The sequence below is a fragment of the Pinus tabuliformis genome, chromosome 2_1 (assembly GCF_031772625.1).
Source record: "Pinus tabuliformis cultivar Carrire ecotype Pingquan chromosome 2_1, CPIR1, whole genome shotgun sequence".
NCBI lineage: Eukaryota > Viridiplantae > Streptophyta > Pinopsida > Pinales > Pinaceae > Pinus > Pinus tabuliformis.
The window spans coordinates 29,286,008-29,308,807 of record NC_142299.1 but is presented as its reverse complement, the minus strand read 5'-3'; the positions used below and the strand labels follow the sequence as shown (position 1 = coordinate 29,308,807).

Genomic DNA, 22,800 nt, shown 5'->3' with positions numbered 1-22,800 from the left:
AACTAAGCCAATCTATACATCATGCAATGATGCATCCATGCATCAAAATCTCACAATCTGAGAAGATATAAAAGTTTCATATGATAACATTTTATTAATAGAGATGATCGATGATCATATGTGATACAAAAAAATTAAAACAGAGAAAAACAAAAAGGAGGACGCCAGGCTGAGCATAAATGGAGAGGTTTTAAAATGACTAGTAAAGCTCTTACAGAAACAAAAAGAAACAGCAATCGTTTTCTTTTATATTATTTAATAAACTATCCTAGCCTTAGGATCTGCCTAGACATCTCATATTGAATTTCCCGGGATGCTCCTTTGGAAAAGAGATGGCAAAAGGCACATTCTCAACCTGATCCTCTAGTCTCAGGACGTCGGGAATGCAGCGAACGCATCCCTGGGGAACATAATGTTTTACAGAAAAGATATAGATATCTCAATGCTAAAGAATGTCAAAAGAGTGTTTGGCTTGCATTGTATTGGACTTTAGTCTGTTATAGATCCCAGTTTCCAGTGTTTTATTATTAATCCCAGTTTTCAGTGTTTTATTATTGGAGCTCCAGTGAAATGAGTCACATACTCTTTCAAGTCTTAAGAAGTTGTATTCTTGAACTCCATCGAGTCATCATATATAAGAGGTGAATGAATTAAATTAACAATTACCATGTGGTAAGAAAAGACCGTCAACTTTTAAGTTGTAAGAGCAGAATGTGGTAAGGAAATTCTGTCAACCTTTAAGTTATAAGAGCAGAATGTGGTAAGGAAATTCTGTCAGCTTTTAAGTTGTAAGAGCAGTATATGATGAAAAACTTAGTAATGCACCAGGTATAACTTAAATGGGCCTAATGGTTAAGAGCATGTGTGTTATCATAAGAGATCACAGGGTAAATCTAGAGGGCTGTAGAGTATGTACACCTCGACTTTAGCAATCAAATGGCTGTCCGGAGGTGGATCCCTTGTCCCATAAACAGGGGAATCTCATACACCAATTTGGTGTCTGACTTGGCCATGACTTTAAAATTAGATTATTATTATTATTAGGTCAGACAACCCACAATTCTGACTTGGCCATGACCTTAAAATTAGATTATTATTATTATTATTATTAGGTCAGACAACCCAAAATTCTGAAGGCTGTTGAAATGGAACAAAAACAGGAGATAAAGATCCCACCACATTTCTTGAACCCCAGCCTCTCAAAGCTGTCCTCACTGATACAACAATGGGACAGAATCATGTCCAGAACAAGAATGAGTTCTTTGTATGCAGTTATCATCCAAGTACTACATGAATGAGATTCATGCTAAATTTCCATGTGTTTAAACTTAAATCTTGTTTGATTTTAGAACGCCTTACATGCAATGTCATCTTGACACACACAAAATGCAAAAGGGTTACTACTTGTCCTAAATAGCCTGGCATCGTTCCTATTGAATGATCCTCTGCCTGATTCAAATCTAATAGAAAATACTCCAGATATTTTAATATAGAAATATGTGCACACAAATTGTCTGAAATGACAGTTGATAGTCATCAAGTCTTTATCTGTCCAAGCACTAAATTAACAAATTTGAGACTTTATTTTATACATCCTGAAGCCAATGTTCTTTCATCCATAACAGATTACATAACCATTGTTTATGTTGGATGCCTTACTCAAAGCTAACCTGCAACTAAAGGATGCAAAAACTCACACATCGATTCAGAAACACCAAATAATGATTTCAAACCGCAGGACAGTAACAATACATACATTAACGAAGTCTGAATCAAGATACCCCCTTACTTCCTCTTTTCGATGCTACAACTGCCCACAACAGTTTCAAAATTTTCAACAGTACAAACTTACTAAAAGATTATTTCACTTGAATTATTTACTAGGCTTTAACACAATAGTCAAAAGCAATTTGCTTCATTTGCAGATACTAAACCATTATCTAATATAAAATGCACCATATGGTAGTAGAATCACCAACGTGATGTGTTGGGATTCTTGGCGTGTACCCTAATTGTCTTCAATAAGGTAGAAGAGAATAATGAGCACGGACAACATTGCACTCCTTACGTCAAACCTTTAGTCCTGAAATGAAAAGGAAATAATAAGCATAGCAATTCTGTAAATTCAATGAAGATGCATGAAATCAAGACAAGAAAGATTTATTGGCAAACAAACACCAGATCTGAATCTAAAGCAATCCTATAAATTTTTACTTCCAAATAGATTATGACGAGAAGGAAACAGACACAACACAAAAAAACAAAACACAGCATGATTGAATGAAATATCCAATCGCGATTAGAAAAAATGACTGCCAGAACTCTACTTTCAATTTACGGGTGCATTTTACAGAGGATGGAGTAACAACTTATACAAATAGGATAGATCTATGATGAGGTGCGCCACCCCTTGTAGACTCTTCAATATCCTTGCATCAATTCATGATGTAGAAATCATCCCAGATTATAGGTGATATGTTGGGCCGATCCAACAATGGGAGATGATGGCACCTTAAGTTTCGGTGATGCGGACATTGACACTAAGTCAAACTGATTAGTGTATGAATCATAGTAGCAATATTCAAGTACAAATGAAACAGAATGATATAGATAAATTTCAAATCATAAGTAATAATTCCAGGCTTATGACCTCAATACCTGTATCTTTTTTAGGTTGATCAAGTAACATGTGTGACTTCCAACGTTCATTCATATTATTACATAGAACAAGAGTCACAAATTTGTTTGAAATGATTCCCGTGTTTTTGTGTGTCCATTGTTACTTTGTATTGCTCTGCAAAATCACTCTCTTACGCCATTGAAGTTTATGTTCATTTATATGAAACAGCATATAGGTTGAAGATTCATGAATGCAATGGTAGAGTTAAAAATGGTATGAATTATCATTGGGCATAAGGATATGCCGTTATTCTAGATCTACTCGTATATTAACAATTAATGAATGCTTGAATCATTAAAAGTTAAATTATAGCATGATAATATCAGCACAGTTAAATTATTGAAGTTAAATTGTTGAAATTCCAATATTTTATTAAAAATTAAATTTAACAGAGTGGGCTAAACTATAGCATGAAATTCAAACATTTAAATATATTTCAAGTTTCAACACACATAATAACATTTGGTCCATCTTTAAGAATTTTAAATTGCAAATATATTTAAGCATTTAGTTAACTGTTCCATGCTATATCAAACATCCACCAATTTTCAATTTCTATGAATTTCTGTACACCAAATGCCAATACAGCCGAATCTTGCTACTATGGTAAGAATGGAAAATTAACTTTATGAAGTGCACACACATAAAGAATAATTATGCCAGGATATGGTGCAATGTTTGCATGTTGGCTGAAAAGGAAATCGTATTGAAAAGTGTGAATCTGAGATCTGTAGTAAAGAAAATATTTTATGGAAACAGAAAGGATGTAAAAAGATGAAAAGTTGAAAAGCCAGTTGTTCAAGTTTCTAATAGATAGATTATAAATTGACATGGCTAAAGAGATAGGGTTGGATCTTCATTGAAAATTTTGTACACTTGTATTCCCTAACAGGTAGTTTATTATCAAAGTTGTCTTGCAGCTCTTCTTTTAGGTTTTCTGTCTGATTTATAACTGGCTTCTTGTTAAGCAGCTAAACTGCCAAATGTAAATTGTTTTTTCAGATTCCTTTAATACAACCCAACTTTTCCCTGTGAAAAAACCTCCTCTGATATTCTAAATATCTCATCACACACCATGTTCCGCCTGGTCCGATCACAACCTACCACAACCAATCCTCCTAAATCCTAGAACACTTGTGCTCCTATTCTTTAGGGCACAATTCCTGCGCTCCAAAGTCAAGGCTCTCTCACACTAGCCCGTGAGCTCTGTCTTGTCACAAACCTTTATGCACAGAACTGATTGAATTACTCTGTGCCTCTTGTCCTTCCTTTATAGATTCAGTCCATGCTATAATAGGCAAGTTACAAATTTGGAAGTTGAGTTGGTACTAGCTAGTTAACTGAGTCAAATTGGTCCCCTTCTCCAATCATCACTGGAGTTATAACTCGTCATCCTTCAATCAAAAGACTGAAGTTTCCAACTCTTTTTATAAACTCAAACTGCCACTCGAACTGGAGCTAATCTGAAGAAGGGTCCACATAACTGATCCTTCAACACTACACATGAACTTGTGAATATTATTCCCGCAAACTAGAAATAAACTCACCATCTCCATGAACTTGCTCCATGGTCAAAGGACAACTCATGGTCTTCCTGGCTAAGGCACACACCAAAGAAGACCTTCCACTCACTACAATTTTCAACACCAATCAGATCTTAAATGGATCATAAACATGATCTGCTCCACTGCCTATTGGATTTCGAACGGATGATTCTTCAATTAATTCTCGAGCTAGATTTCCTTAAACTATCTTCCATTCCCGATTAACAAACTCACTCTCAAGCTAGCTCTACAACAAGAAAATGGACATAATGATAACAACATAACCATGGTGATACTCTTCTCATAAATCAAATACCCACTGAATTCATCAGAAGGAAATAGATACCTTGACACAATTATCAATTGGTGCCCCAATTCTTTAATGACAATTAGATCCTAAATGGTTGGTCCTGCAGATCTGGACATAGGTGCCTCAATTCGAAGTGACTACAGTGCTACTCACCTTGGCAGCAATGCTCCTCTCACCTTGATGATCGCCTTTTATGATCGTTTTGCCTCCATATACCCAACTTATCTGCTCTGTGACTTCTAAGGAAGCATGGATCTAGAGGAAAATGAGAAATAGATCTGTAAATTGGAGAATCGGATTGCAAATTGTAGAGGTCAGAACGTGCATTGAGTGCAGATCAATATGTTTGGCTATGGATCTATGATGTAGATCTATAGAAGCTGGATCTATATTGGAAGATTTATATTATACATTGTCAGATTTCAAATCTGTAAATCATCTTGTTAACTTTTAATACCAGGTTTCATTTATTTTTCCTCAACAATTAATTTGTACCTAGAAAATACTTTGCTCAATAAAATTCTGAAAAATGTTGGAAAATAAATACACTGGTATTTTTAACTTCAGAAATTAAATTGCAAAGGAAATAAAATAGGAAAATCAACCACAGGAACAGCAAAAATTTATGCCCAAACAAATCCTCCTTCACTCTATTGAATCTGGAAAAAATAGGTCCTTGACCCAGAGAGTATACACAGAAAATATAGCACTATTGGAACGTAGATTTCAACCCACTGGAATTTTGGCCTCTAGAGAAATTTGGCCCTCTGAAAATTCAGCCTCACTGGAAAAATCAGCCCCGGAAATCTCAGCTCCTCCACCTGCAAAAATTGGCCTCCTCTTTCTCCACCAATATGGCCCCTTGAACACTAGGAAAGTTGAAACTGAGCCTCCCTCCTCTGCACAAAACCAGCTAGAAGAACTTGGCTTCCCTTCACCAATTTCTGCCTGCTCCAAAAACTCAACCTCTCTCTCCAAAAACCCAGCCACCTTCTCCATTAGCTTGGGCTCCCTAAATTTCACTCCCAAAAATTCCTTGTTGCAGACCTTTCCCTTCTCTTCAATTCTTGAATCTCACTCCTTAAGAAAATCACACTCTGAATCACAATGTGTCTTTCACCTCTCCCGTAGGCTTATTTTATAATTTCATTAAGCTAAATCCTTAACCCTAATCTCCTAAGTAATCAATGGCTAGGTGTTGGTGCACAGATTGTTCCCACATATAAACAATTGGGCACGCATTCACTGAGGATGGTATAGTCCTCTGGCTCTAGGTGTAACTGCTGGTCCTCAGCACACCACAGGGGGTAACCCTGTAATATAATTGTCAGATTTTCAATATGCAAATAATATAAGACCATATGCAAGTGTTTTAGTCATAGTAGATAATAGTGGCATTCACAGGAGGAAGGAAATCATTTGACGATATACAATTCTGAAGCCAAATTCCCAACGAGCAAGACAACAATAATAAAATACAGCGATAATGAAAAGTGAAGATTAGAGAAGTGAGAATATAAAGCAAGAGAAAAATAAAAACATTGATTTTAAAACAAAACTGCTCTCTGGTTAAATGAAAACATGTGTATCAGGTACAGGCATGTTTATTTTACTCTATGCTAAATAACAGTTAATATTATATATCGGGACTGATATTTACATTGGCATAAGCTTGCTTGGCATATTGCATTCATAATATTCATAGTAGGTCAAAGAAAACATTGGTGTCAAAGTACAGAAACGTTAAATTTGTAACAAAGGGTGTTGGGCACATTACAAAGTGGTATCAAAGCCAAGGTTACAGCACTTGGGCTATATGTGCTAGAAATCAGATCATACAAGAAAAGACTGCAGCTTGCATACATATGCTTTGATACAATGCTCATGTGGAAAATTTGAAATTAGAGAAAAATTCCCAATTCTAGATGAAATCCCAAGATTAGTGGTTTTAGCAGCATCAAATTTGGTTGGTACATTGCCGAATCCACTAGTGAAGCCAAGCCTAGAGAATTTAAGGTAATTCTTTGGAAGAAATCGAAAAATTTGTGAAATTGGTAAAAAAAAATCTAGTTCCGATGACTCAAAAAAAAATGATGTGGACTGTACAAATGACATGGGCCTATATAGATGACGTGAAGGTGTCAAGTGGTGCCACGTGGAGTTAGGTTGCACAGATGACAACCACGGGGCAAAGTCCATGAAGATGGGTGGTATTTCAATTTTCAAAGCAATTTCAAAGATATAAAGGCAGTATCCAAAACCATCTTTACATTGCTGTGAAATTTGGAGGGGAGCATGTGTCATCCCAAGATTCATTTTGGGAGCAAGTCTCCTTGTTAACCATTGAGCATTTTCTAGCCTCGAAAGAATCCAACTCATCAATTGTGAAGCCTATCCACTGTTTGATATTTTGAAATGAAAATAACCATTCAAGATACAGCATTTTTTGGCTCATTATAGATCTAGACTATCAAATCAAATGGATCTCTGTCGTTGGATATTTCAAGATGAAAAAACCCAATTATGGGTCAATCACTTCTGATTCTGAAATCAATCCCCACCATCCAATCACACCCAACAATTGTTGTTCAATATTTAGAGAGCAAGAGCTATGTTAACCTCTGATCACTTATCTCCCAAAAATGAGATCTTCCTCATTGGACCTCAGCTCGCTAGATTACCAAAGGATAGTGCACCACGTGGAGGATGTAGGGACAAGTGACAACACAGGACCCCTTGTCCCATCCATGACCAGGATTGTGGCAAGTGGCAGATAAAGACAAAAGGGTACAAGTGGCCCACGAATTTGAAGAAGTAGAGAGAGAAAGCTGAAGGGAGGCAACTAAGGATTGACATGGCAGGTTAGGAATAAAGGAGGATGACATGGCAAACATTGGAAATGACATGTAAGGCCTAACTACCATATCAGCAGGCCCATGTCATGCCAAGCTGGCAAGATAAAGTTAAATATAAAAAAAATATGAAGTTTGGAGCCAAAATTCTGTGTTGGATATAAGAATAGCAAGAAGGCTCTCAACTAGGCAAAATTTTAGGGGTAGGTCCGCAAGGAGGACTATAAAAGTGCCAATGAGTGTCATTGGCCAAATCTGCTCCAAAACTCCAGAAATTGGAAATTAGTGGTCTTTAAAGAATAAAGTGGTTCTCAGTGACGGACCCTATTGCTGATGAATTTGAATAGCAAGGAACAAGACCAGACATGATGAAACCTAGAGGAACATTTGGCCAAATTCCAAAGAATTGGAATGGAGATGCAGAAATAAGCCAAAATCCACTATTCCAAGAAACTTTAGGGTATTTTTTGAAACTTCAGAGGAGGAAAAGGGATCACAGATCACCAATCTAGAAAACAAATCCTTGTCAACATTTTACCTCCTCAACAATGCAAAAACTTTGTATGACAAAAGATTTCCCAATTTTGCTCCATTTGTGGGATAGTAGTTTCAGCTAAAAAATTTCAAGTGGAAAAAGGAAAAAATTGACAATTCTATATTGCTATAGAATTTGATTGGAGCATCAAATAATTAATTTGAGAGTTGTGCACTCACAATTGATATTATCCAAACCCAATACACAAGTTTTCTTAGTTTCTCTGGATTTTCTTCTGCAAGTGACAAAATTTGACCTTTGAGATTAATTGCACTAATGAGACAAGAGTAGAAAAAGGGGAAAATTACCAATGTTCCCACAGGGGTGTGTCTCCCATTGTAGCTCCCCACATTTCCCATGCTCCCAGGATGGGGGGATGCCTAGAGAAACATTTCCCTGTCCCCCTTATGGGGAAAGTCAAGGAAACATAGGGAGAAACGTTTCCCCAAAAGGGGTGCTTTTTGGTGCCCCCCTGCATTTTGCCTAAAAACAATAATTTATGAGTGGGAAAGCTTAATATGCTATGTAACTAATGGTAATGTTAAATTCTTAAAGTAAAAGGATGAAAAATGGAAGATAAAACAGAATTAACATTAACATTAATTGTTTCAAGATGCTTGAGAGTGGTTCCAACCTCCTTGGATTTTATATGGAGAAAGTAAAATTTTAGATCCCATTCAAAATCCAATAGACTTAACAGTTTTTTGGATTTCAGGATTGGGTATTGCAACCTTTCTAGTAGATTCTATCATGTATAAGGTTATGGAACTAGCATTTAATCAAGAGCACCAAGCCCTCTATGTACCTCGATGTTGGTGGCATTGATTTTTGAACTCCTCTAACATGACGCTAGTAAAAATGTACCCATCACTTAAACAAAATTTTGATTTGACATATTAATCTTTTTCTATCTTATTTTAAAGTTTCGAGGGTGATATTAATGATGAGGATCCAAATATCGGAAATGATTTTGATGATAGATATCTGTTGTAGCATGATTTTTCTTGGACTATAGAGACCATCTAGAGCCTCTTGGTTGATGTATTTTTTATTCAAATATGGACTACACTCAGTGCTATTTTGGCTATATGCACCCTTACACACACACACACACATATATGAGAAACTTTATGTATTTGTGTATCATGGTTTGAATTCATATGGGTGCACATGAATATTTATGTATTTTTTTCAAAATTTGAATATTTATGTATCTTTTTGGTTGACCAATTTTTTGGTCCAATTTTATAAGGATTCTCAATTTTGAGGTCAATCAGTTGGATCACCAATCCAATTCTAATAACATTAGTTCATCATCCATTGTTCATTTTTTATTTTAACTTTTGAGTCTTGACCCTGGACACCGATGACCTCAGACCAAGTCTTTGACTCGCCACTCTTTACTATTTTTGAGTTTGATTAATTTCAATTTACTATTCCAATCTTCAGACTTTATATCTACTATTTTGCTAAGTATTAATCAAATTTTTGAGTAATAAATGATGAATTTAAATCAATGTAGATTCTAGAATCATGAACGATGAATCTATATCATTGTATGCAATATTTTACTATTTCTATTTTGTTGAATCATTTATGATGTATGAATCATTATATTTCATGATTGAATTTGAATTCGCGTCATGCTTACTACACACACCCTGACATCCCCCCTAAATTTCCCTAAAATTTGGGGGTGCTCCCAAACATCCCCCATGTGTCTCTCCCCGTTCTCACATCCATCCATCCCAAAAACTTTTAGTTTTTGGTAGCGCATCAGAAGTGCTCTAGCCTTGAAAATTGGTGGAGAGACTAAGGCACATGAGTTCTAAAGAACCCAGAAACCGTTTGGTGAGATTCCACCTGAATTGTATTTTATTAAAATAATTAATATTTTTAATGGGGTTCCTAAGTCTAAACTTGGGGAAATTAAAATATTTATGGGTATTAATCAAAATATGGGTGAGAATGATCTAGAAGGCAGATCAAGACACGTTTTAATCTTAGCTGTTGATTAGAGACTTAATCTCGATCGTTGAAGTCTCAATAGGAAAAGTATAAGAAGGAGGCTTAGCGTTCATTTAGAAAGACACAAAGAGATTAAGGAAATCGATTTTCTAAGGTGAGAAGTTCTCAGGTGGAAAATCGATTGGGGAGATCTTGAGTTGAGGAGCATAGATAGTTCAGGAATACAGATAGAGAGGCGGAGAGAAGCTTGTGGAGGCAACGCAGTAGCTAGGAGAACTGACAATGGGCCAGTTTGAGCCCACACAACCTTGATGCATAGCCAAAAGGGCCAACGCAGAGGAGAAAGTTGTCTTCCACATAGAAAGCCAAAACTGTCGGGAACTGTCGAAATTGCCGGGAAATCTGATGCAATGGGCAAAAGCGCTGATGTAGGGCTTGCGCAGAGCCAACGCAGAAGTAGCCGGGGTTAGCCAGTCTTGTTGTGAATCAGTCAGAGTCTGCCACGTGAAGTGAGGTAAAACTCACTCAAATTTTTCGCCATTGTATTTCTCTGTCACTGGTTTGCCGAGAGGGCTACCAGCATTTGTATTCAAAATTACTGCTTAATAATAATAAACCCTCAGAGCTATTGCAGCGGTTTTCCCACATTGGATTTTTCCGGGGACCATTTTGTCCAAAAATAATTGTCTTATGTATCTTGTTCTTTGCTCAGTTTCCTTGTTTCATGAAAATCAAATTTAAAAACAGTGTAGGCTGCAGAAGTAATTTGCTTCAATGTTCAGAGGATAGCTTGATAATGTATACTAAAATCAAGTAGGTGAAGTAGATTCAGATTTTCTGCAGTAGGGGTTCCTTGAGGACTAGGAATTTTCACAAAAACTTGGTGGAACATTGAAAATTCTTGACTTCAAAGAACTATAACTTTCAGCTTGGAACTCGAATTAAGGCATGTATTCGTTGGATGGCTTATTCAGTAGAGAATAAGTATGAAAGATTAGAATTTGGAAAAGTTCTTTTGGATTCTTCAGAAAAATAAGGAGGACTTTAGCTTTAAATAGCAAAAAATTGACAATGTGCATAATTTCCAAAATTTAAAAGGAAATTCCATAGATCTAGAAATGAAGCATATCTAACTGTATTCATCGTACTCACACTTCATGCAAAATCAGAATTACAACTAGATCATGTAGGGTTCAAAATTGAAGAATAGCATAGAGGAAAAGTAAATATGGAAGATGCACAAAAACCCTGAAGTCATGAAGAAGAAGCTTGAATATAAGTGCAACAAATAAAGAGACAGAATCTAATGGACACAAGGACAGCATGGAGCCATTAGAGCTGGTAGAAACCATGAGGAGTCTATATATATATATATATATACACACTGCAATCCTTACTCCACAATAATCCTTTATTAGGGCAATTATTAATTAATTATAGGGTGATTATGCTCGTTTACCATGCTACAAAGATGGTGAATGGTTTAGTCTATTTTAGTCACTGTGCACCTCAAGGTCAATTTGAAGTGTTGAAATCCAGAGCAACATGAACTAAGGCTTCTTGGTTGAGGTTGGCTTTCTCAACAAGATAAGCTACTGTCACTGTAGGCAATAGACATGAGGGCGCAGACACAAAATTGAAAATGAGGAAGGTGGTGAAATATGCAGAGGAGTTCGTTCATTCTGTAATGGGCAAGTGGGATGCTTCTCACAATGAAGTCCATGCCCTCAAAGTTCGTAAATTTATGCTCACTCTCAATACCAAAGAAAAATTACCTCCCGAGAGCATGGAAATCGTAAGCCCTTTCATTTACTGCTCATCTGCTTCTAATGCATTTTCCTCGTATTTTGGGAAAAAAATTGATCTTTGCAATGCTGTAACAGGTGGAGCTCGCATCCTTGTTATGTCATGTTGGTGAGTCTTTCCTCTGCTCCATCATTATTAGTTTTTGTGATGTTCATAGTGTGTGTCAGTACCCAACTTCTCAATATCCTTATGGTGTTTTGATCCCATTTATGGGTTTTCATTGCCCCACTTTTCACAGGTGATCACAAGTATACCAGGTGAGTCTTATCACTTTTTATATATGCAGTTTTCTGTTATCATGTTTTACTGCAGTCATGGCACTTGAGTTTGAAGACAGGGATATAACATGTGCACTGGATTTGTACAGGGTTTAGAGCTTAAGGACTAATGGTTGATGCCCATTTGTGCAGCGATGAATCCGAGTGTAAGGTCATTGAGCAGTTTCTGTAGAGCCATGGAGTGGAATCTGTCAAGAAAGACAAAATACCAAGAATTATAAATATTAAATAGAATGTGTACAGTTGTACTTTTATATACAACAAAGCATGAGGCCTATGTTAAATTTCATCTCAAATTCCGAGCTGTTGTTTTCTTAATAGGAATTTTATTGTTATGTTCTTAAGCAGTTTAAGGGATTTTTATTTTTTAATCCACTTCTATACGTCCTTTGCATAACAAAACAACTAATTCTTGGTTCTATTAATCCTGGTTCGAAAGTGTCAGATTCCTTAAACAGAGAGCTTCTCCCAGTGCAATTGGGTCCTTTTATGTCTCAATCCAATTGGAAAGAAAATTTCTACTGACGGGTATATTTCCCAATGATACAAGTCTGTATTATTTAGAACAGGACTAGTGCGCTCTGGTGTTGTTCACAAGTTGATTTTCCTTAGAAATGAAACCCACTTTATTAGTCCTTTTATTGGCATTCTTAATCCTCTAAGTTATCAGTAACTTGACCAGAAGAGCAGTTTCTTGTGTCATGCCCATTCCTGCTCTCCTTCCTTTCCTGTCTTGACACTACATTACATTACTATTTAGTTTTTTCTTTATATATGCATTATATACTTTTGGAAGGGAGTTCATGTTTCTTATCCTTCAAAACCCTCTAGCCCCATTTTCTCGTTGATTATGTGGTTGTCTGGTTCTTATTAGATTTTCTAGACCACGGTAAGGCTCTGCACTAAAAGAATTTATAAAAAAAACTAGATAGCTGAAAACTGAAAGCCACTGAAAACTGCAACTTTAATTATGCTAGCAGCTAGAATCTATAAACACATACTGCTGAAAATATATGACAGAAACTCCGTAGGTGGACTGTCAAAAGCTGTTATTGCTTTCCCATTAATTCTTAACTGAAATCTACTACAGGAAAAATAACAATTTAATTCACTGCATGTGGCTGAACTGAATTTATTAAACCTATAACCCTCTTTTCTCCTTTTTAGATGAGAAGGTACGATCAAGCATGACTAATGGACAACAGCGCCAAAACAGGTGGTCTTAGCATCTAATCCTAGTGTGCTTTTCTTGCATGGATAAATGAGCCAAGTAAAGTGCAAGCCTGCGGCCTTTGGAGATCTGTGCCCTTAACTGGACTGCATGTACCTTACCTAACTAAACTTAGACTTGAGTTAAAATTAGACAACTGCTATAATAACACTGAACTAACTCATGTAAACTGCTGATGATAACATGCACAATAGTTCAGGATAGATTGCTGGAAATAGAACAGTAATCACTCCTACATAATTTATTGCGCCATATTGCTAAATCTAGATAGAAATGCACTGTCACTGTGTAGTTTGAGTTGCTGTAGCAAAAGCGCCCAGATCTGTTCACAGGAGTACCCAGTATTGCCACATGTGCGCTGTAGAAGACTATCCAAGATACATTGCAAAAGCGCCCAGATCTGTTCACAGCAGTGCCCAGTATTGCCACATGTGCGCTGTAGAAGACTATCCAAGATACATTCTAACACTCATTCTCACTGATGAAAGTGTTTTCCACAAATCCAAGTCTCTCTTTGAACATCTTGAAGTTCTTATTTGCTAGGGACTTCATCAATATATCTGCAACCTGCCAATCTCTTTAAATATACTCTAGAGCAACTATACCCTTTTGAACCCTATACTTGAGAAAATGCTACCTAGCATAAATGTGCTTGGAGCGGTCATGGAATTGGATTCTCAATGGTTTTTATACAACTTTGGTTGTCACAGTAGACTACAGTAGGCTCCAGTTGACTGGAATTTTCAAACCTCCGATGCTAGATGAGCGTGAAGTATTGATCCTAGATGGAGACGCTGAGATCGAAGAACACAACAACGTGCAACCAAAGATGAGACAAACTTGTCTAAATGCAAAGAACAACCACAAATCATCAATGCTAGGAAGAGATTGATTTGCTTTTATTGTCCAAAAGGGACAATAAAGCCCAACAAAGTGGAAATTGTTGCAATTTATTGAGGATTCCCTTGCCTGTTATACAAAGATGAAAAATAGGTTTGGGTGAATAAAAACCGCGAATGTGGGAAGTCTGTTTCGTAAATGAAGTGCACTTTATGGAAAGTTGCCACTGGTGGGCATTAACTGCTCAACTGGAGATGAAATGAAATTGGCTGCAAAATCAAAGATATAACTATCACAGTCAACCCTCCAGTGTCAGAACAAGAATTGTAAAATGAAGCCATATATGTTTTACCGGTTCTAATCTGATTCTGGCTTTTGGCCTCGACCAGTTCAGAGAGCATTGAGATGAGAAGGAAATCAAAGTCCGGTACTGTGTTCTTCATAACCAGCCATCAATATATATGCTGCTAGGAATTATACCTCATAAACCATCGTCATATCAGACATGGTAAGTGATGAAGCACCCAAAAAATAATAGTAATCTTGCCTATCCATTGACTTTGAAAGATATCTTCTGATTGTTTTAAACATGAGCTATAAAGCCCAAGTTTTAAGAACGGACCCCCATAAGAACCTATAAGTGAACAGATTATCCGCTTTCAGGAGTTACAGGCCTTTTGGATATAGCTGAGGCCTATGTCATTTTGTTGTAAATATTAATTATGATCCTTTTTCTTATGAAAAAAATACTGCTATCCGTGTGGATTGGGATTAGAAATGTGTTTGCAGGTGTGTTCGCTCCCTTTTTTATTATTCGCATCTCATATTCATTTTAATTTCAATTAGTCCACCTTTGTTTCTAGGATTGAATAAATTAGTGTTGTTCCAACTTCCAATGTTCCCTTTTCCAAAATTTTATCTACAAATAACAATTTAATTTTCCTAGAGGTTTCCAATACCTCAAGCTCAGTGTTCCTGTGTACATTAGAATGTCTCTCCTCCCGAATGCCCCGAATTGATTTCTCGTGGGCATAGTTGTTTTTGCCGGATTAATGTACCATTTTTATATCTAAGTGACATGTTTTTCCCAAGTTTATTATTACGCCAAGAGAAGCAAGTACCATACAAAATTTGTGAGGAATTCCCCAATGTATATCAGATCTGTTTAATGGTGCATTGAATATGGACACTACTACAAATTCATTTAAACCCGGGCTTGATATGCACCATCTAGATGATGCAATGGATGAATTGAACATGGATATTAGCACAGACCCGTTTAAACCCAGATTTGATATGCACCATCTAGATTAATCATGGGGAAAATTGACAGTGGACATTATTACATGGCCATTTAAACCTGTGTTAGATATCAAGCATCCAGATGATGCATTAAGTTTCATATTCATTTCAATTATTCTAACTTTGTTGCTTGGATTGGAAAAACAAGCGTTGCTGCAATTCCTCAATCATGGAGAAAATTGACAGTGGACATCATTACATGGCCATTTAAACCTGGGTTAGATATCAAGCATCCAGATGATGCATTAAGTTTCATATTCATTTCAATCCGTCCAATTTTGTTTCTTGGATTGGAAAAACATGCGTTGTTCCAATTCCTCAAGCTCAATGTTCTTGTGGGCATTACAATGTCTCTTCCTCCAAATGCCCTGAATTGATTTCTTGTTGGAAAAAATCTTTTATTGAACTAATGCGTCATCTCAAGATCTGAGTGTTATGTTTTTTCCAATTTTATTAATACGCCAAGAGAATTGAGTGCCTAATCCCTCAACACATTGTTTTTGTGTGGGAGATCTATATAATGGTGCACTGGGTGCATTGGGTATGGACACTAGCACAGACGCATTTAAATCAGGGTTTGAAATACACCATCCAGATGATGATGCATTGGATGAATTGAATATGAACACACAAAGACCCATGACCCATTAAACCAAGGTTTCATGTGCACCAAATAGACCATGTATTGGTGAATTAAATATAGCCGCTTGCACAGGCCCATCTAAAGCCTGGTTTGATATGGGCCATTTCAACAATCCATTGGGTGAATTGAATACGGACACTAACACATGCCAATTTTTACCAGGCTTTGATATCCACCCTAGAATTTATGCATTGCATGCACTGGATATGGACACAAGTACAGACCCATTTAAACCAGGTTTTTCATATACTGCTCAGGGTCGCGAAACTTTAACAAATAATTCATTTATGTTCATGAAACTGAGAAGAAATGAGGCATAAGCGCACCTACGTCTGCTTGGAGTAAACAGAAGAGGAGGGGACGCGTTTGTTTCTGAACATCATGTATCCCACTGGCAATACCACTCCCACCATCATGATGACTGCCCCCATCAAATATCGCACAGGCCCTGGTGCTTCTAACTCTAAAAGCCTCCGTAGCTGTGCTTCCATTAAAACCCAAAAATCAACAGATCCAACATTCCACGGACAATTAATTATGGTGCCATATTATAGGGAAAAATGCAAATCAGTGAGTTTGTAGGGCATACAGAAATAGAAAAACACTTACAGGCATGTTGGGCTTCTGCGGATGGCCTTATTATTAACCTATCTAATTGCAGGAATGGTGAAATGAGTCGTTGTCCTCCGGGTTTCGGGTGCAGAAGGAGCGCATAGAGCAGCGATGTTTTTCGTATTCTCTAGAATGAGCTTATATACTGGTTTAATCAGCCTTTCGGGGATTTTTCGTTAATATAAAGTGACGCAAAGTCAGTGGGATGTCGAGAGTTGGGTGGAGTATTGATAACTAAATCTTCAGTTTAAATTTGGCTTTGGATTAATAAATAGAGCTATTAAAAATAATAATAATAATAAAATTTATGGAGCTGACCTGGTGTATGCCGTAACACTGCTTCTGCTTGGCTAAGAGCAATAATAATAAAATTTATGGAGCTGACCTGGTGTATGCCGTAACACTGCTTCTGCTTGGCTAAGAGCTCGTCTTCCTCGGACGTAAGGAAACAGGTTAACGGCCCAAGACCCAGAGGCATCTGGCAGGAGTGAAAGCCTGCTCCCTTACGGACCACCAGCGGGTTATTACAGGTGGCGTGGTTTTCCTTGATAACAGTGATGAGTCAAACCGACATTCGCCGATAGCAGCCAGAGATGGCTGTCCTCACTGTTGGTTTGACACCTGAGTTTGATAGGTTTTGCCACCTTCGGAAAAAAAAAATAATAATAATAATAATAATAATTTATTGAGTTGAGGTATTAAAAATAATAATAATAAAAATTTATGGAGTTGTTTTGAGTGTGATTTTTTAACATTTGAGATGAAATCTTGATTTGTGTTATTTAAATTAGGTTTTTTTATTGTATATATGGATTCAGCACCCGTGAAAAACTCTTAGGGCACTTTTATTGTGCAGGGGTTACCCATCAAACTTGTGATTTCAAAGAATTCCTCTTAGACTTTAAAGAGATTAGACCTGATCGACCAGAAAAGCTTCCAAAAAGTCACACTATTGTTAAAATATAATAATTTGAAGAATTATTTATATTTTTTATTTTAATTTTAAAGTTTTATAAAATTGATATTTTAAAATTTATTTATTATTAATATTAAATAAAATATTTATTTTTCTTCATGGTAGGTTAAAAGCTAAAATTAAAGAAGACTCGAGAAAAATCAGCAGTCGATAATTCTTTATCTTAGTGTCAGTTTTCATGAATGGTTCGTGCTATAGGAGGGAGCCTATAGCAAAGTAGCAGTGCAAAACCAACGTCTCAAACATTTGGCATCTCCTTCGAACCAAGGGGCTCCAAAACCTTAGGCTACTACAAAAGAGAGTAAAACTAGCCAACAAAGGAATGTAGCAAACAAAGCAAAGACTAGTCATAGATCCCTAGGGCGTTGCCTCCCGAAAGCAGCAACATATCCTAAGTTTGAATTCCACTTAAATAGTATTGGAGAATATATCCAATACATTAGAGACCATGCCCTCATAAGCAAATTTTTAGGCCTATGGCCCTTGAAGAAAGCCCTCTCTCAATGGATCTAGCAAAAATGGAAACCAAAGGGTCATATCAAGCTAGAATTGGGGGGTAATGACTTCTTCACCATTATCTTTGCCAACGCACAAGACTAAATGTAAACATTCGAGAATGACCCATACTTTTTCAACTATGCAATGCCTTACTTAAGGTTTTGGACAAAGAGAATTGTCCCTAACAAAGCAGACTATTGATTTTTCCATGACACTCAAGAATTTGGTTTAAGTCTAAGATCACGATCACAAACACACTCATATGCGACAACATTTCTACTTTGCACAATAGAATAAACACAACAAGGAATCAACTAATACATGAGATCAAATTTTCAACCCAACTTTGTTATATTACAAATCTTTAATACAACAATCTTGGGGCTCCCATACCAAGGATCATGGCCCTTAAAACCAACCCTGATACAAGACAACAACAAGAGAATTGTATCAACAACTATGATTACCAATCTACCCTGAAAAAAGTACAATTGACTTACTTGCTAATGTAGCACTCCACAACCCCTTTCAGTCCATGTACCTTAAACGCATTTGGGATTCATTTTCCTTCCCTTATGCAGCTCAATGATCTACCACTATCAATGATCACTGCTCCTTTAGGTCACTGAACTTTGTCCCAACACAATCTACCCTCTAGTTGCTTTTTCTTCCTTCAAAGACACCAGCACATAGGGATTTCACAACTCTACCACACTGTTGCTCCAAAGATGGCCAGACATAGGGCTTGGAGGTAGCCCTCTTATCACTAAAGTTGATCCATTGTCAACCATTGAACTAAGGCACAAATGACAACCCTCTTATCATCAACCATCCACACTTCAAGTCAATGAACTAGACCCCAAAACCACCTACCCACTAACAACCCTCATGTCCTTCACAAGGGATTGTACTTAGGGCACACAACCGACTTTCTAGTAGCCCTTCAATACTATACACAAGTTGCTACATATTTGTCCAACCAGGATCTACACAACCTTACAAAACATCAAACACAAAAAGACAAACATACTTCTATTTTGGGCATCCTTCTTTTTTGCCTTTAATTGCTTCAAGACTTGTGCATATACCTAATATTTTTGGCCCTCTAATTAGGGCTTCCTGCATAGCCACGTCATCCCTAAATCTACGGCCCAATCTCCTCAAAAATCATGTGTTATACCTCCACTTAAAAGCCCTTTCTCCTACACTGTTTCACAACGTATTTTGGCCCTTAATCGCAGGTCTACACCAAGGTAACGTTGTCTCAAATATGCTCCCAAACTAGGGCTTGGCCCTCCTGAAAACACAAAGAAATAACAATGACTTTTACATTGAGAAATAGCACCATTACATGCACAAAAATATGCCTTTCAAGCTTAGCCTACAATTTGCCTAACTTGTCCTAGACCAAACATAGAAAAAAAGACATCAAACTAACGTTGTCTACACCAAGGTAACGTTGTCTCAAATATGCTCCCAAACTAGGGCTTGGCCCTCCTGAAAACACAAAGAAATAAGAATGACTTGTACATTGAGAAATAGCACCATTACATGCACAAAAATATGCCTTTCAAGCTTAGCCTACAATTTGCCTAACTTGTCCTAGACCAAACATAGAAAAAAAGACATCAAACTCAACTCCTTCTTTGTTTGGAAAGGCTCCTCTAGGTTGTGGCTGCCTTAGTTGTCCTTCTTCTTTGATGTTTTTGAACTTATGATGTGTGTTTGATCAAATGAGCCTCACTCTTATTTATATGTTTCTCTTGGGCAATGACTAGCCCTTCAAAGGACACCTCTCAAACCAAACCGACTTGAACAACTTTTCAATTAGCCCACTATATATAAATAAAAATTAGTTTCTCTCATTTGATCAAGCCCTCCTTGGTTCCTTTAAAGGTGCTCCACTTGTAACAATGGTCAAACCATCAAAACTCTTCTTGGTTTCTTGCCCACAACTTGGGGTGCCAAAACCCACTGCTTGGGTACTTCAACCACAAAGTCCTTTTTTGGTGCCAACTCACACAAACCCAATACCCAGGGTTGTGGAGTACCTCCCAAGCTACATAAATCAACACTCCCTCTTAGTGAGGGAGGTACTTCCACCACTTGGAAGTATCTCATCATCATCATCACTACTAGCGACACTAGCCCAACTCCTGGCATTCACCACTACAACATACCATGTAGAATGAACCATGCTCATCTTGGTAGTGTCTTTGCCTCATCTCGTCAGAAGCTAAAGATATCAAACTTCCATAGGGAATCTCCCTCTAAAGCTATACTCCCTCTAAGACTACATGATCTCCATTGGCTCATACTTTCGCTAATATTGTGTCCTACAAGTCCAGTCTGAGCTACGGTCGAACACGGACCACATCACACAGTAAACCAACCCTGCAAACAATCTCATCCTCCTGGGTCAAAAACCACATGTGCACATGGCTCCAATCTAGGTTGTGCAACATCACTGCCCAAAGAGGAAACTAGCATGTCGACATCTTACCCATCACACAAAGACAACTAGTCCATGCCAAAGCAACCCTCGAGCAGTCCCAATGATCCATGACAAGTCAAAGGAAGTTTGTGATCTGTAAACCGCTACACAACAAATTGTTGTTCACCGAGTTCTCCACTGATCCACTAGAATTCCCATCCCATCCCGCCATGTAGCCTATTGAGACCACATCTCCATGTTCTCCATTAAACCCTCTGCTCCATGATCTAGAAAATCTCAGCTCCCTCTAAGTTGCTTCGTTGTGTACACTCTAATCCACTGGCCCTTCAAAGTAACTCTGCTACCATGTTGATTTTTCCACAACACTCAAGAATCTGGTTTGATTCTAAGATCACAATCATAAATGAAATCAAATGCCACAACACTTCTACTTCGCACAACAATGAATCAACTAGTACACAAGATAATTTTTTCAACCAAACGTTGTTATATTACAAATCATTAATACACAAATCTTAGGGCTCCCATACTAGGGATCATGGACCTTACAATCAATGTTAATATAAGATAACAACTAGGGCTTGTTATCAACAACTATGATGACCAATCTACCCTGAACAAAGTACAATTGACCTACTTGCTGATGTAGTGCTCCACAACCCCTTTCAGTCCACGTACCTTGAACACATATGGCATTCCTTTGCCTTCCCTTCTACAGCTTAACAATATGCCACTTTCAATGATCATTGCTCCATTGGGTCATTGAACTTTGGCTGAACACAATCTACCCTCTAGCTGCTCTTTCTTCTTTCAAAGATACTAGCACATAGGGACTTCATACTCTGCCCACTTATGCCACACTGATGTTCCAAAGATGGCCATACTTAGGGCTTGGAGGTAGCCCTCTTGTCACTGAAGTTGATCTATTGCCAACTACTAAAATAGGGCACAAATGACAACCCTATTATCATTAACCATGCACACTTCAAGTCAATGAACTAGAGCCCAAAACCACCTTCTCATTAACAACGCTTATTGTCCTTCATAAGGGACTATACTTAGGGCACACAAACAACTTTCTAATAGCCCTCCAATAATGTACACAAGTTGTTACAAAACTATCCAACTGGGACCTACACCACCTTGCAAAACATCAAACACGGAAAGACAAACATACCTTTGGTTTAGACCTTCTTCTTTTATTCCCTTAATTGCTTCATGACCTATGCATATACCTGATATTTTTTACCCTCTAATTAGGGCTTCATGTACAACCATGTCAGCCCTAAATTTGCAGCCCAATCTCCTCACAAATCTTGTGTTATACCTCCACTTACAAGCCCTTCCTCTTGCGTTGTCTCACAAGGTATTTCAGCCTTAATCATGTGTCTACTCCAAGTTAATGCTACCTTAAATCTGCTCCCAAACTAGGGCTCGACCCTCTTGAAAACACAGAGAAAATAAGAATGACTTGTGCACAGAGAAATAACACCATTACATGCACAAAAATATGCTTTTTAAGCTCGGCCTAAAAGCTGCCTAACTCGTCATAGACCAAACACATAAAAAGACATCAAACTCGACTCCTTCACTTAAAAAGGCTCCTCTAGGTTGTGGCTCCCTTAGTTGTCCTTCTCCTTTGATTTTTTTCACTTATTATGTGTGTTTGTCCAAAGGACACCTCTCAAGCCAGGCCAACTTGAACATCTTATCAATTAGCCCACTACATATAAATAAAAAATAGTTTCTCTCATTTGATAAATGCCTCCATGGTTGCCCTAGGACCCCTTGGTTCCTTTAAGGATTCTCCACTTGCAACAATGTTCATACCTCAAAACTCCTCTTGGTTGTGCGCCCAGAACTTTGGGTGCAAAATCCATTGCTTGGGTACTTTGCCCACAAAACCCTTTTGTGGTGCCAACTTACACAAACCTAGTACCCAAGGTTGTGGAGTAACTCCCAAGCTACATAAATCAAGACAGACTTCACAAAAGCTCCAATCTGGATTCAAATGTATTCCTTGCCCAGAGAATTATGGGAGAAGAGACACTAGCTAGTATTAGAAATATGTTGGGGAACTTCATCAAAGTCTTGGAGGCCATAAAACAAATGAGGTGTATATCCTATGCTTGTATCAATGTTTACAAGAACATATTGGAACCCTTGCCTAAATCTATAGACATTTACCACCAAGATGACCTTTGGAAGCAAACCTTGGATTATAAGCATATTACATGTAGATGTCAATGTTGCCACAAATATCTACATCT

The 22,800-nt window shown here is 37.4% G+C and overlaps 1 long non-coding RNA gene across 1 annotated transcript; it reads right to left on the bottom strand.

Annotated features, from left to right (window-relative positions):
• Window positions 1-1,564: 1,564 nt before the first annotated feature.
• LOC149198625 (uncharacterized) lies at window positions 1,565-16,772 on the bottom strand. Its single transcript, XR_016253730.1, has 3 exons — window positions 16,599-16,772; window positions 16,320-16,468; window positions 1,565-2,083 (listed from the first exon to the last, which is right to left on the bottom strand). It is a non-coding gene; the product is annotated as an uncharacterized LOC149198625 (long non-coding RNA).
• Between the last annotated feature and the right edge of the window lie 6,028 nt (window positions 16,773-22,800).